This window comes from Ambystoma mexicanum, chromosome 9 (genome assembly GCF_040938575.1).
Source record: "Ambystoma mexicanum isolate Mex_15411 chromosome 9, UKY_AmexF1_1, whole genome shotgun sequence".
In the NCBI taxonomy this organism is placed as follows: Eukaryota; Metazoa; Chordata; class Amphibia; order Caudata; family Ambystomatidae; genus Ambystoma; species Ambystoma mexicanum.
Window position 1 is genome coordinate 991,602,798 of NC_090931.1, and position 14,533 is coordinate 991,617,330.

General features: G+C 44.0%; 1 protein-coding gene and 1 pseudogene across 3 annotated transcripts in view; one reads left to right on the plus strand and one right to left on the minus strand.

Moving 5' to 3' along the window:
* The window catches only part of MAP3K20 (mitogen-activated protein kinase kinase kinase 20), a 1,515,864-nt gene that overhangs the window by 1,255,023 nt on the left and 246,308 nt on the right, over positions 1-14,533 (plus strand). The window lies entirely within an intron of this gene.
* LOC138489769 (dynein light chain roadblock-type 2 pseudogene) lies at positions 13,489-13,779 on the minus strand (annotated as a pseudogene).

A 14,533-nucleotide genomic window follows, 5' to 3' on the forward strand; every position in this document is an offset into this window, starting at 1 on the left:
ATTTCGTAGTGTTGTTACAAATGTCTGTTGTTATATAAATAAAGTAGATATTTTTGATAAACCCTTGACTGGACAGTCCCTTTTATCATTGGGTAATAATTGTATTTTCGCTGCGTTGCAACTAACCAGTGATCCACAACCTTTAGGAGATAAACCTGCCATTCCGTCCACGTCACCAAAATTGGACACGGAGGTTTATAATTTACTTGTTATTCCAATCTGTTCAGATCCCTTCTGGTGTATTAGTGGTGTGGGGCTGATTGAAGGTTTAGAGACCGATATTCACCCCAGGAACACTGGTACCCCGGAAGTTGATTTGTCACACCTGCCCTCCCTCTCAAAACCTTGACAAACATTTGAAAGGCTTGGCAAGTCTATTTATCTCTATGCATCTCTGTTACATTATTTTGCAAGTTGGGAAGGCTACAAAATATGTGCTAAATGTCAGTTTAAAATGTTTACAACCAGAAGATGTGTGAATATACTCCATATTTTGCATTGTGTATCAATTGGAAACAACCAGTTGCTTCCTGCTTGCACTAAAGCCCAAGTACCTTATATTGTTGCGTATGTCATATGTTATTTTGTGGACTCACTAGAGTTCCGCTTGCTAAAACCACTGGTTTTCACTTGTTTAGGCACTGGACCATATGGAAATGTTGGTAGAGCTGGGTCATCTTTTGGCATGCGACTGTTCGGCTCTGATACAGCTCTACCGACCTTGCAGAGGTAGCGACATTCTGAGAAATGCTCTGTTTTCTCCATAGACCTTCAAATCTTTTTATTTTATTAACAACTAGCAAAAAGTACTCGTACTCTGTACAGGTTCTGTAGACCAACATAACACTCTCCTCACTTCAATGATACTATAAGTCCTTGTTGTGAGTCGCTTATGAAAGTCAATGGTCTTGTAGTTCCCTGTTCCTAGTCGTTTACCGTTTGATGTACTTTGCACTCTGAAGTTAACTGCACTGAGAATGGGTGCATATGGCTGGCTTATATACCCCAGAGCAGAGTTGAAGGGGAGGTGATAGTTGATATGCTTCAGCATAATGGGAACTTCCCAACCTGTCGCCCGACCCTGGCGTGGTGCGTTGCGGTGCAGATATCTCTCAAACGGTGAATCCTAGAACCTTGAAACATGGATTCCGGGTCCCATAGCAACCTTTGATTTTTGTTTCTAGCGTCAAGACACTTAAAATGAGTTTTGTCGAGTCCTTCTATGAGCTCATTGATGTTGTGTGCATTGCAGTGCAAATATCTCAGAAACGGTGCGTCCTAGGGCTTTGTGGGTTTCAAGGGTTTTGCTTCTCGCATCCAGATGCTGATTGCAATGAGCTCTGTCCGGTCCTTCTACGACCACCTTGATGTTTCTCCACTTCCAGGCAACTGTCTCAAGTGTGCAGGGGCTAAAATCTGGGGAATGGGTTGGGGTGCCCACTTGCAATGTAGCCAGAGCTGTCCTGAGGATCCCTACAGGTAATTGTGCAACATGTGGTGCAGATTGGTGGACCAGTGTGGAATTGTATGAGGAACAAACAAACACACGAGCCACAAACCACAAACCCTCAAACAATTTTTGATATATATATATACACGTTGGGCAGTGTTGAGCTCACACAGATAATAAAATATGGAAAACCAAGATAATTTTAAGTGTGCTTTTGACATTGCATTTCACTGTGAAGGGAAGATTTACATTAATAATAATGTCCCTCACTAATGAAAGACAGCATTATTCTTCATTAAATTATGTGTTCATTCGTAGCATGGATGGATTGCCTCTCCTTCTGGGCTTTTATTGCATGTCTTCATAGAGTGCTAATCATGTTTTTCGTTGTGTTACTTCGAGCCAGGAGATGTATTACAGCCCCTTTTGCCACAGACTATAAGGTGAAGAGAAAACATTTAGCTAAACACCAAATGCATTCACTTTTGCCATAGAGGGCACTGGCCAATGGACCTCTAGAGGGTCAGCAGCTGGTACCCCTATAACCCCCTTGCTGCTGCCTGTGTTCTATCATCTTCAGTGGAAAACAAACATTGTACATTCTATTGGGCCAAAGGTCATGCCGTTTCACGCCCTGAGATGTCCTCAGGGAACTATATATTATTATTATTATTAGTATTATTATTATTATTATTAATTATTATTATATGGATGTTTGATTTCCCTTTCACGTCTTGTCTCTGTTTGATGAAGGGAAGCGGGTGCATTGATTCCCTCATTGGAATCCTGGCAATTCCACCCTTGATCACTAGCTATGGATTCCGTTTTGGAGCATATGTTGTTCCTTATCACCACCCAATGAGGCTAACATGTTGCTAATGTATGTCTGCGGTGAGGGATGGCATTGAGGAGGGCTGCTTAATGTTGGCGCAGGGAAGGCGCTTTAGTGTGGTAGAGTTTTGGCTCATGGGTAGTGCTCTAGCACCCCAGAGGAAGGTTACATCATGTTAGTTCATAGGTGACATTTTAGCTGGCATTACATTTGACTCAAATAGAGGCTTAGCACAAACTATCGAGAGTACATCGTTTTTTGGCGTATAGATGGCATTTTAGTGTTGGCATATAGATGGCATGTTAGTGCCACCACTGGTTTTGGCTCCCATGTGGTGCTTTAGTGCCAGCGTTTGTATCGGCTCATATAAGTCTATTTGGCACTGCCTAGAAGAACGCCATTGGTTTGCCTCATAGGTGGCACTTCAGTACAATGATCGGGCTTGGCTCATAGTGGTGCTTTAGTATCACACAGTTAGGCGTTATCTCGAAGGCGGTGTTTTAGAGCCACGTATAGTTTTGGCGGGTGGTGGTGCTTTACTGTCAAACAGAGGAAATCGTACATAGTGTTATAAATATGTTGCACGTGGCATGCAAAAGACAGTGCACGTAGAAAGGCGCTGGGGAGAAAGGCAGGGCAAGGCGAGTGCCTGGGCGCTGCTCACCTCTCCCATAGCGGTGTCCATTTGACTGCACGACCGAATACCTAGCCTTTTTCAAAGCAAAAAACTGTTCGTTTTGTAACAATGTGAAGGTCAGAAGTCCACAGTTATGCCCAAAAAGACAGGAGAAGCAGACCAGGGAGACTGCCAGCAGTGCCGGGTTAAACCCTGTGGAGGCCCCTAGGCAGTCAAAATGTTAGGGCCCATCGCAAATGATCTCCTAATACGTTTTAAATGTTACCAACCAATAACACCCTGCAGCCTGTTCCGCTTATCAACGCTTTAAATGAACAGCTTCCGACACAGGGAGTGGGGAGGCCGTTAGCCGTGGTCTCTGGCTGGTATTTGTGCAGGGGTGGTGGGAGCACATACATTATGTTTAAGAACTGCTGTGAAGACCTGTCCTTTAAGGGTAAAGTAGAAAACTCAATGCTGCCTACCAAGGTCCTGGACGCCGGCGGAGGGTCGTAGAAAAATGTGCATGTCAGGGGCACCACTACAGCCTCTTGTCAGTAATTTCAAGTCACCTAAATGCCTAGGGAGCCGAAGTGACATTACATACACGCATCTGACGACAAAGGCCTCACAGGTATGCCTCTCCGATTATGCCCTTCACTTTTATGTTTTGTTTCTTTGTCAGCTCCATCTACTGGCCGGATTCACCACCTGCCATGACCATCAGAGGAGGCCCCTTTGTGCTCAAGTGCATGTGCCCTTCTTTGTAGTGTCCCTTTACATGCACGTGCAACTGCAAGAGTCCCACTCGTGCTGTGTGCATGCTCTGGTCCAACAATACCCTCGTTCCAGAAAATGACAGTGCACTATCTGTTACCTCTCATGTCAGTTGAACTTTGGTGGGGGTGTCCCTTACACGCACACCCTGGTGCAATATACTCATATGGGTGTATTTCAGTGACAGATGTGCGAAAGTGTACGATATCACCAGGGGTTGTATTTCGGGTCTGGGTCTGGCACTGGACTGGCCTATTCAGGCTATGGGTGACATTTCCTGCACAGATTCTCTCACAGTTCCTCTTTCTCCCGCCCAATCTACCTGTTCCTTCCCTCTACTCATTCCACTCACTTACCCAGTCTCCTCTTAACTGGCTGTGTTGTCTCCTCTGCAGCCTTTTCACCATCGGTCCACAGTCTTCCCTTTCTCACATCACTTTTGCTCATCCTCTGTAGGTCTCTGATGATGACTTATTACTAGTCCTCCTGCTGGTGGCGGTGCTCCTGGGCCTGCCTGCCTGCCTGTGCACACCAGCCAGCGTGTGTCTTAGACTCACCGAGTCTGGGCTTGGGCCCTGGATGACACACACGGGCGTGCAAGTAGAAACTGAAACAAACTGACAATGGTGCAAGTGGGACTTGGCAGGGACTGAACGTGGCGCAGGCTGCAAATTAAATATAAAATAATTCCAATTTAAATAAAAATTCAATACAAAATCCAATCAAATAAGCACTGGCGTGTGCCAAGCCCCTAAAAGGAGTGGGTCCCATAGGCTAGTGCCTACTTGGCGTAATAGTTAATCCGGCAATGACTGCTAGAATCAAAACCGTGAAGTACATTTGTAGCTATTTAAAGCAATGTGGGCGAATACACACCACCTAACAGTTAATTATGATTCCACTTTCACAGAAAAGCAAAGGGAAAAACAGGTGCAGGGGGTGGGCCTTCAGAGATAATTACTACCGTAAAACTTGCAAATGTGAACATGTTTTGGTGGTGTCTTTTAAACACCTAGTAATCTATTTGCTATCTTTCTGCAAACATGTCTTCTGAGTAGCAGCCTCATTTGAAAGTGAGGATTGTGTTTGCTTGTAATAGCATGTATTCTAATAAACATTTCCACATGACACAGTATGACCTGCTTTCCAGTTCTGGCCTATTCCTGTTTAATCAAATCTGCATTTTGTTACAAATCAAGTTCAGACAAGAAAGTGGAAGGACGTTTGCATGACTTACTGTTCAGAATAAAGCATGTTTTTAGTTGTGGCTATTAGGTGGTGCTGTAATACCTGCCTATAAACCAAAACTATTGGCATGGGAAGTGAAGGTAGGGATGTTGTGATTTATGAGGAAGGGCACACTGCGTGTGGGCATTTGATCTTTTAACCAACCATCAACTGCCTATGGCCATGGTAGTCCCTATAGCCATTCCCATCTTCTACCTCATCACTCCCCAATCACAACAAACTTCCCATGGTTCCTTTTGAGCTTGCTCCGTGCTTTTAAGGGGATTCTAATGTTATTTCTAAGCAGTGTTCTGAAAGGTAAGGGCCTAATTGCAGCTGTACACCAGCTACTGGTGTTGTAAAATATCTTTAGTAAGTGTGCATTCAGCCACTCGATTTATGAGCAATATGTGTGTCCTTGTCTCTATTCCTTGCTCTCAATTTCCTTTTTAAAAAACAAGCATTGGAAAAGCCACTTTTTTACTCTTATGTCAACATTAGATGGACCTTTGCTAGGCACTGCCATAATATGCCCAGCTAGTAACACCATTCGACAACTGTTGCCATCTTACGGGCACATAGTACCAGTATGGCACATGTAAAATGACCATCCTAGGCCTCCTGAAAAGCCAAAACTATTGACCTTGTCAGTGCTTGTTGTGACTGTTTCCTTTCAGAAGGGCTTCGATTCCCTTAATAGCTCAAACATAACTGGTACAGATGTCACATTAAGAACATTAGCCATTGGAATGTTTGCCTATCTGTGATTGGTCTATTCTTGGTCTGTGCCCAAACATATGTGCTTGCTTTATGCCGCTTTTATGCCATAATACCAGTGTAGCAGCATTTGGCCTCTGAGCCAGTATATGCCTCTGAGCAGGCATGAGCCTTGAGGCAGAAGAGTGCCTCGAGGCAGGAATTGAACTTCATACAGGTTTTGAACTCGGGGCAGGCCTGGCCTTGGGTTAGAGATGGGCCATGGGATAGGGCTGGTTCTGTATATCATGACATCATCAAATATAAGGTAACATGTTAGAATGGAACAGAAAACAAATACGAAGATAAGACATAAAAAGACAAAATATTCTATTTTATGGAAATCAACATTTTGTTGCAAAGCAAGAGACAAATGGCAAAAGGGGCCCACATTTCTCTTACTGGGGTCAGGAGATTTCACCTCTTAATGACATATGAAAGCAATGGGCCCCGGGGTTGAATGAAGCAAAGGTGTGGCGCGTGAAGTCCCCCTGCCCCAGCCTGCCAACCCTCGATCCCCGGAGCACCCCTTCTTTTTATGTGTTTGGAACATAACGCCAGTTTCTGTTATACGGTTAAGCCGTGTTTATATCAGGTTATATAGTGTGTGATGTTTCATTACATTGCCTTGCATTTATTTCTAATGTAAAGCATTTTGAAGCAGCCATGACGTGGCAGATCTCAACACACCCAAATAAATAAATACACTGCAGGGGCCCCATGCTATGATTGGGAGCCATAACACCCAAAGTAGAACTGGAAGTGTAATTTGGCTTAGAAGACTCTGCACCGAAGTTTTGACCTATGATTCACATGCTGCCCACCTGTAAGAGAACAAGAACATTGCATCCCATGTCTGGGTTTATGCAGATTAACACACAGAAGAACCCAGCGTTCACCCTAGAGGAGTCCTGCCTCACACACCACTATAGCCACCCCCATACATTTCCCAGCAGGCCTCAGGAAAATCTGTGAAGCCCTTTCCTCGGATTGCCCCCCGCCCCCAACTCCCCTCCCGTGGAGCCATTATCCAAAATCCACCCTCATTTAAAAGTGCCCATATTTTCCTGTCTATAGAACCTGGCCATTAGGGGATTAGAGGAGTAAGTAGAAGGCATTTGCCCTCTTTTATTTGTGGGGAATGGTTTCAACATGGGCAGGCTCACTTGGCACCATGACCACTTCTGCGGTGAAGATAGTGCTCAGCGTCCTTAAACATTTAGCACAAAAGGACTACTTCCCTGGGGATGTGGCACACTTTAGAAACGTTGATATGTAAAGGCAGAAAACCAAAATGGAAATACTGCTTGTTTTACATGATTAATTATTTAATTATTAGTGGCAAATTCCCATTTCTGACATACAGCACCTCCCCACTTTTGTTTCTTTTAATTAAAAAGGTTTCCTGGTGTAGAATCTGCAAGATAACCATTCATCTATCCCGTGAGTCTGTTTGGAGCACATCCTCTGACATTCCCTTCTGAGTGACCCACATTCACCTTTCACACACCAAATTCTAGATTCTGTCACCTCAGACATATGACCAGGTTGACCCCAGTTTCCATATCTCGGGCGGCCGAGGGCACCTGTCAACGCAAGAGTACCTATGTATGTGCTACAGTGCTTGCGCAGGTTGTCCTTTAAGAAATCAGTAGTACAATGTACTTGAAGAATTCATACATAAACTGTTGTGACAGTGTTGAAAGTTCAAAATATATTTTGTGCAAAAAAACTTTTTTACAGCCAAGCTGGTAGTAATGTTTATGTTAGTACTTATATTAAGTTATAGCCGATAAACATTCATAATTAATTTATAACAAAGTTTTTATTCATGTTTAGCAATTAAAAAATGTTCTTGTTCTGAGCATTTTCAATCATAAATAATCCTGGTGCCAACATGTGTTTTGACTCACGGTCTTTATCAAGGCAAAAAACTTGTATAGTTTTTTGCCTTGATATGCTATGCCAATGATGAGATTTGCAAAATAATTAATTGCCTCAGTCAATTATGTTTGAATACACATATTCCTTCTGATTTTCTCCTGCTAAGTCTCACTCACTTTACCCACCATTCATCAACTCTCATACCCAAGTACCACTCCCCCTCACCAAGCAATACGTCACCTTCAACTCTTCCTCTGCTAGTTTCCTCCACACTGCACTCCACCATCCTTCCACCGCTTCGTATATTGGTCCGCCCCTTGACCTCACCAAAACACCCCACAACCAGCCTTTCACCTTCCCACTTTTATACTACTCGGTCTGGGATGAAGCCATTTCGCCATTTCCTCCACCTCTCATTCGCTAGAGCACGTATCTGCCACTGAGGGCCAATTCGTAACTGACCTTTCCCCAGTGGCTGAACTGGACAGGGAAATATGCATAAACTGTCCATTTAGCCCCACCCCCTTTTCCAAAACAGATGATCCATGGCTTCATGATGTCCACCCAACTTTAGGGCTGCCAATGTCAGCTTTCCTGGGGCGCCCCAGTGAGATGCCAGCATGCCGTTATCGCTAAGCTTTGTGCTTCATAGCTTTGGTTCTTTTGTGTCTCTCTTTCTTGTAGGTGGGATGGTATCTCATTCACCGCTGGGATTTCTGGTGGCTGGAGTCCTTGGAGTGTCTCTCTAGTTCACCGTAAGGGGGTCTGAAAGAAAACAGAGAGAACATGGGCCAGCGTGATGTATGGCAGCCAATGGATAATTAGAACTTGCATCCATGTACATGAGGCAGGACAGAGACTGCGGCCTTCTCCACTCCCTCACCCCACCTCTGGGTCAGGACTGGCTCTGGTAAACACCATGGTAGGCCTCCTGCCCCAGGTTGAGAGGGGTCCACTTGACAGGTACATAGTCCCTGACCCTGTCACAATGACCCCTTCTGGTTTCAGTGTCTTTAAAATGTGACCTAACACTCCTTTAGACACTTTTCCAAACTCCCAGAGTTAATGCCACATAGTTGTGTTTCTATGGCACCAATTGGCTTGGGAAGTCAAACTTAGCAGCTGGTAGCTGTTGTTGTCAAGCTAACTATGAGCTGCTAGGCAGCAAGCAGTTGCTAAACAGCTGAGTGAGATGCCAGCATGCCGTTATCGCTAAGCTTTGTGCTTCATAGCTTTGGTTCTTTTGTGTCTCTCTTTCTTGTAGGTGGGATGGTATCTCATTCACCGCTGGGATTTCTGGTGGCTGGAGTCCTTGGAGTGTCTCTCTAGTTCACCGTAAGGGGGTCTGAAAGAAAACAGAGAGAACATGGGCCAGCGTGATGTATGGCAGCCAATGGATAATTAGAACTTGCATCCATGTACATGAGGCAGGACAGAGACTGCGGCCTTCTCCACTCCCTCACCCCACCTCTGGGTCAGGACTGGCTCTGGTAAACACCATGGTAGGCCTCCTGCCCCAGGTTGAGAGGGGTCCACTTGACAGGTACATAGTCCCTGACCCTGTCACAATGACCCCTTCTGGTTTCAGTGTCTTTAAAATGTGACTTAACACTCCTTTAGACACTTTTCCAAACTCCCAGAGTTAATGCCACATAGTTGTGTTTCTATGGCACCAATTGGCTTGGGAAGTCAAACTTAGCAGCTGGTAGCTGTTGTTGTCAAGCTAACTATGAGCTGCTAGGCAGCAAGCAGTTGCTAAACAGCTCCCAGCTATTTCGAGCCCTGCCCTTACTGCACTCCCTTGCTTTTCACAATACCCCTATTTATCAAACATCATCTTGGTGCCATAATACTACTACGCCGGTGATTGATGCGATATAGAGACTTTTAACATAAAATCACAATGACCCTAATGAAGGAAACCACACCTCTATCAATTAAGTGCACTTCTTTAATGGACCCATGCATATAAAAGCACCACATTAATAGAACATGGTTTTCTTTCTTGATAAATCACCAAAGGCATTTCCTAAAATAAACACAGACAGCCCTGTCCTTTTTCTAGATTTAATTGTAACATTTTAAATTGTACATCTGCGTCAAACTCTGGCTGTTGTCTTTGGCTGCAGAAAGAGTTTAGTAGCTGTGTGTATGACACAGTTTCTCCTAACATGGTGGACAATGTTTAGTGCATGTGAGGGCTAAATGCATTATGCGGTCTGTCGCCATGCACTCGTTGTACCACTAGCTGTACCAAACATGGCTTGTTCCTTTCAATGAGGCCTAGGAGTACTGCATGTGCATGGTACACAACTTGCATTACATCATTACAGCTTTGCACTGTATCTACCAGGTGGCTCTAAAAAGAGTCCACAATCTCTGGTGGTGGAAAGTCTTTCACACATGCCATTGCTGATGTCAGTACATGATCTGTACTCTTATGCTCCAGAACATGTTTCAACCTCTGGGCAGTGTTTGGAGTACCAGGCAGAGTGGCAACAGTGTGTGGTATATTTACATACATTATGTGTGCCGCGCAAATACTCAAAACACATTCTATTACTGTTGCCCGCTTTTCTTATATGTGTGGTGCACAGACACTGAAGGACCAGTATTTGTGCAATCAGCCCACCAGTTAGATGTGTAAACCCTGCTGGCAGACCTTTACTGTGCATCACCTATTGCTAATGTTTTCAGTAAAAGAGAATAATCTAAGAAAGGAATAACATAAAAGGAGGAAATTACACAGCTGGTATTGATCAAAAGGTATTTGTAAAGTAGCGTGACCACAGTGGGAAGGTTCTATATCTATATCTATATACGGTACATAAAATAGGGTCTGATAGGAGATCCATCACTCCACGTTCTGCACACTCCATCTACATTCTCCCCCAGGAGCCATTCCCATTCTAGCATTCTACCTATCCAAAATGATGCCACACAATTTCCATTTTTCTAAGAAACGTGTGAATTTCCTAGAGATTTGTGGGAAAGGGTGCAGCCATATCCCAAATAAAAAGAGTTTGAGAAAAATAATATGAATGTTAGAGAGCATGCCCGGACCAGCCGGAAGGTTTATTCTGGAGTGCGCAGTGGCTAGGTTCGGGTGGAAGAGACATTTTGTTGCTAAAAGTGGCTCTTGAGTATCCATCATCCCATTATTTGTGGGAGAAATCAGGAAATGCAGTAAAAAATCTCTATATATAAAACGTTTAGGAATGTTTTTGTACTCAGCTGATGCAATTTATCAGTGTTAGGTTGCCCTCTTCTGTCCAAATGGCAAAGTGCGCCTCTGTGTGCCCTTCTATTTCAACAACAGCTATCACTGTAACAAAAAGAATGGGCACATTTCCATGCGGTCAACTTCACCTTACACTATCACAAACATTCAGAATAATTTCAAGTTACTTCTTTCCACCCCCACTTCTCTTCACACAGGGCACAACGGTTCCAGTGTCAATGATTAGTTAATAACCGGTTCTAGGTTCAGCTATCAATTCATCAAACAGAATGAGCATGGTTCTATGCAGTCACCTTCGCCTTCCACTATCGCAAACATTTGGATTAATTTAAAGTTACTTCTTTCCACCTCACTTTTCTTCAGACAGGCCACGGCAGTTCCAGTGTCAATTAACAGTTAATTACCAGCTCAATGTTTCAGTCTCTAAAGAGCGAAACTCTGTAGGAGGAATGCCTCCTCATGAGCTAAAACTGAAAGCAGGTGCTTATAATTATGTTACTCGCAATCTCTGCAGATACTGTTCTTATACCGCACATACCTCTCATTTAATCTGATACAAATATGCCTTTTAAATTTTAAAAAAAGACAGTTGCCTCTATGTTATGCCTTTTCAATGACCATTAAAAAGTCAGACAGAGGACAGACGTGACCCTATGAATTACCAACCAATATTGACCTTTAAGATATGCTAGAACGGTGTATGTTACGCCGGGAACAGCTAGTAAAATACTCAATTGTCAATTCTGTTTAGTGTAAATATGAGCAATCCTTGGTACTGTAATAGTATGCCTAGCAACTGCCATCTTATGCCCAGGTACTTAAGCACCATAAGCACCTGCAACATGAAATGCTCATACATATACTGGCACAGCTTCACGGCCATGTGTACAGCTTTACATGCCTAGATCCTGCCATTGCATGGTCTGGTACACACGCTGCATGCCCAGTTACTGTCATCGTATGCTCAGGTACTGTGTCAATTGCATAGCTACTGTCATGATTTACTACGTACTGTAACGTTTATGCTCAGGTTCAGCCATCTCATTTCTGGGTATTCATATAATATGTCCAGGTTCTGCCAGAAGTGCTATTATCCAATCCTCAGATATGACCACGATGTGCGCTGCTTCACTCACCGTTTACCCGGCTACTACTCCCATATATCCAACTACAGTCGACTATTGCATCACATGCCCAGAACCAATAATGAAATGCCTTGGTACTGTTATTATATGGCCAGGAGCAGCCAGCATATGCCCAGAATCAGCTTTCATTGAGCCAGGCATTACCATTTGTTCAGGCTCCACCATCATATGCCTGAGTGCAGTCACCATGTTCCCAGGTATCGTATGTCTATGTACTGTTATCAGATTCTCAGGTGAAAGCATCCTTTATCCTGCCACTACCGTCTAATGGCCAGCGACAGCATGCTATGCATGGGTGCAGTTATAATATAACCACGTACATCTATAATCTAAAAGGAGCGCAGTCAGGTTAAAAAGGTAAAATATTGTATCTCCCATGGAAATGCTGCACTGTGCTTCGGCTTTCTACTTGTGCCATCCTCACGCCCTTGTCTGAAAGTGCAGCACACTTCAACAAGAGTGCACGGGTGCTGGTTCCATCCATGAACTCCATTCCAAAGCCGGCTGCAAGTCTATGGCCCTCATTACAATTTTTCCAGTACCCCACGGGTAATTCCGGGTGGGATACCGGCAAAACTGTTTTACCATTTCCAACACACGATATCCCTGTATTACTGGGATATGACGGGCAGCGGACACGACGGTAAGTTTCAGAGGGGATTGCTAGAATTACCGGCACCAGTACTCCCGGTGCTGGAGATTCCGGCATTTATTTGCTGGTAGAGGCCTGAATTCCCAGCAGGTCAGGCCTGCCGGTAGTTCACTGCCCCCTACCGGCAATCTTGTGTTTCACCAGTCAGGACAAAATGCTGGTGCCGGAATTAGCAGCATTTTTTCCAGACCGCGGAACTCCAAATGAGCCCCTATGTGTTCTTATGTCTGTATGTTTGTGCGTGTGCATACACACGCTATACATTGGCATATGGTGGCTGTAAATGATGTATTGTGTTATGCGTAAACACATAGCATAACATCAATAATGTAATTATTTAATAAAGTACTTGCCAAGATACCGTAAGTCAACTTGATTGAAATATATAGTCGTATGTGTGCGGGGGCGGTTGTGGGGGGTACAGCAACTGCTTGCAATTACTTCAGGTATGTATATCAATAGGTGACTTGAAGCTCAAGTCCCCCACCCACCAAAATCATGTAGGTCCTCTTCCTATCCGCGCAAACAGAATGTCCACATATTCAGAACTAGGTTTCCGCACTTGCCGCAGAAGGGGTGACATGAAGTACAGTAACCAATGCAAAGTTTTACAGCAATTTATTCCATGGTATAAACATGTTTTATAACAGTCAGCAGGTATTTTTCCTTTTAAATACAGAAAAGGTACACCATTTCAACATACTGCAATCAGTAATTGAAAGGAATTGCAGATAGAAGATTCTGTGCGTAGTCCTTTCTTTAGGTCAGTGTACTGCTCCGATCATGAAAAACAACCAAAGCAGAACATGCACAAAATATTCACCACAGTATGATTGACAAACATTTTAAACGTCTGTGTAATGCTATAGATTCTTCCCTTCACTGGTGCCAAAATGGTAGCTTGTCATTTATTCTGATGGGTTCTGGATAGCAAGAAGGGCATATTCTTTATCCAGGGCTACCATTATTTCATGTTTCTTTGACCTTATCCTCAGTAACGTTCGGTCGTTTTGAGGGTCAATGTCTCTTACGCTGCTTCTGACTTTCATTGAGAGCTGATGGAGAAGACCTGCGTATTGGGCTGTGGTGGAGTTCTCCAGGGTTCTTCGAATTGGAATGCCTTCCGAATTTACCACTATCGTTCCAATTACCCCTTTATGGGACTGGATTCTCTTCAGTGTTTCTTCCACTTCAGCCATGTCTTACACTCCACCAGCACCAACAGATATCCTCAAACTTTAACTCAGTCTCCACGTGAGAAACTGGTTGAATGGACTAGAATAATATTTTAGAATCCTACCTTCTTTTGGCGACCCGGTCCCTAGTAATTTCATGACTTGATTATGGCAATGTTTTTTTGAAAGGCTTTACTAAAATGGGAATGGCCTTGTGAACATTCGCACAACATGCAGCAGCCTGATCATATCTGGCGTTCACTGCTTTGACCCCCACATCACCCCAATCCTGCTCCTATTACAGTGGCTCCCAATAGCAACAGAAGCCTGCTGCGTATTCAAAATGCCCCGGCTCGCATACAAAGCGATATATTTAAATGCACCCAAGTACCTAGCAGAAACCATCTTTCAATCACGAGGATCCCAGTCTGCGTGCATAAAATAAGAACGAGATTTGGAAATCCCAGTTTTCAAGATGCCTCAAACCCTAAACCAACCCTCATGTGTAGAGGTCCCACAAATATGGAACTCTATTGCACCAGAGCTGAGGCGGGCTCCTTCATTTATCACGTTCCACAAAATTATAGTAACACTCCTCTTGAAAAAATACCTGATGGATAAGCTTTTGTACAATATGCGCTTCACAGCCAATATCTACCCATTCAGTAAGGGGGCACTATCCTAGACCCGCCCTAAGCACGTGTTCATGTACACCAGCACCCAACCTGGCCCTCACCTTCAGAATTCCTGACCCTCTTCAACCTTACAGCACCCCCTC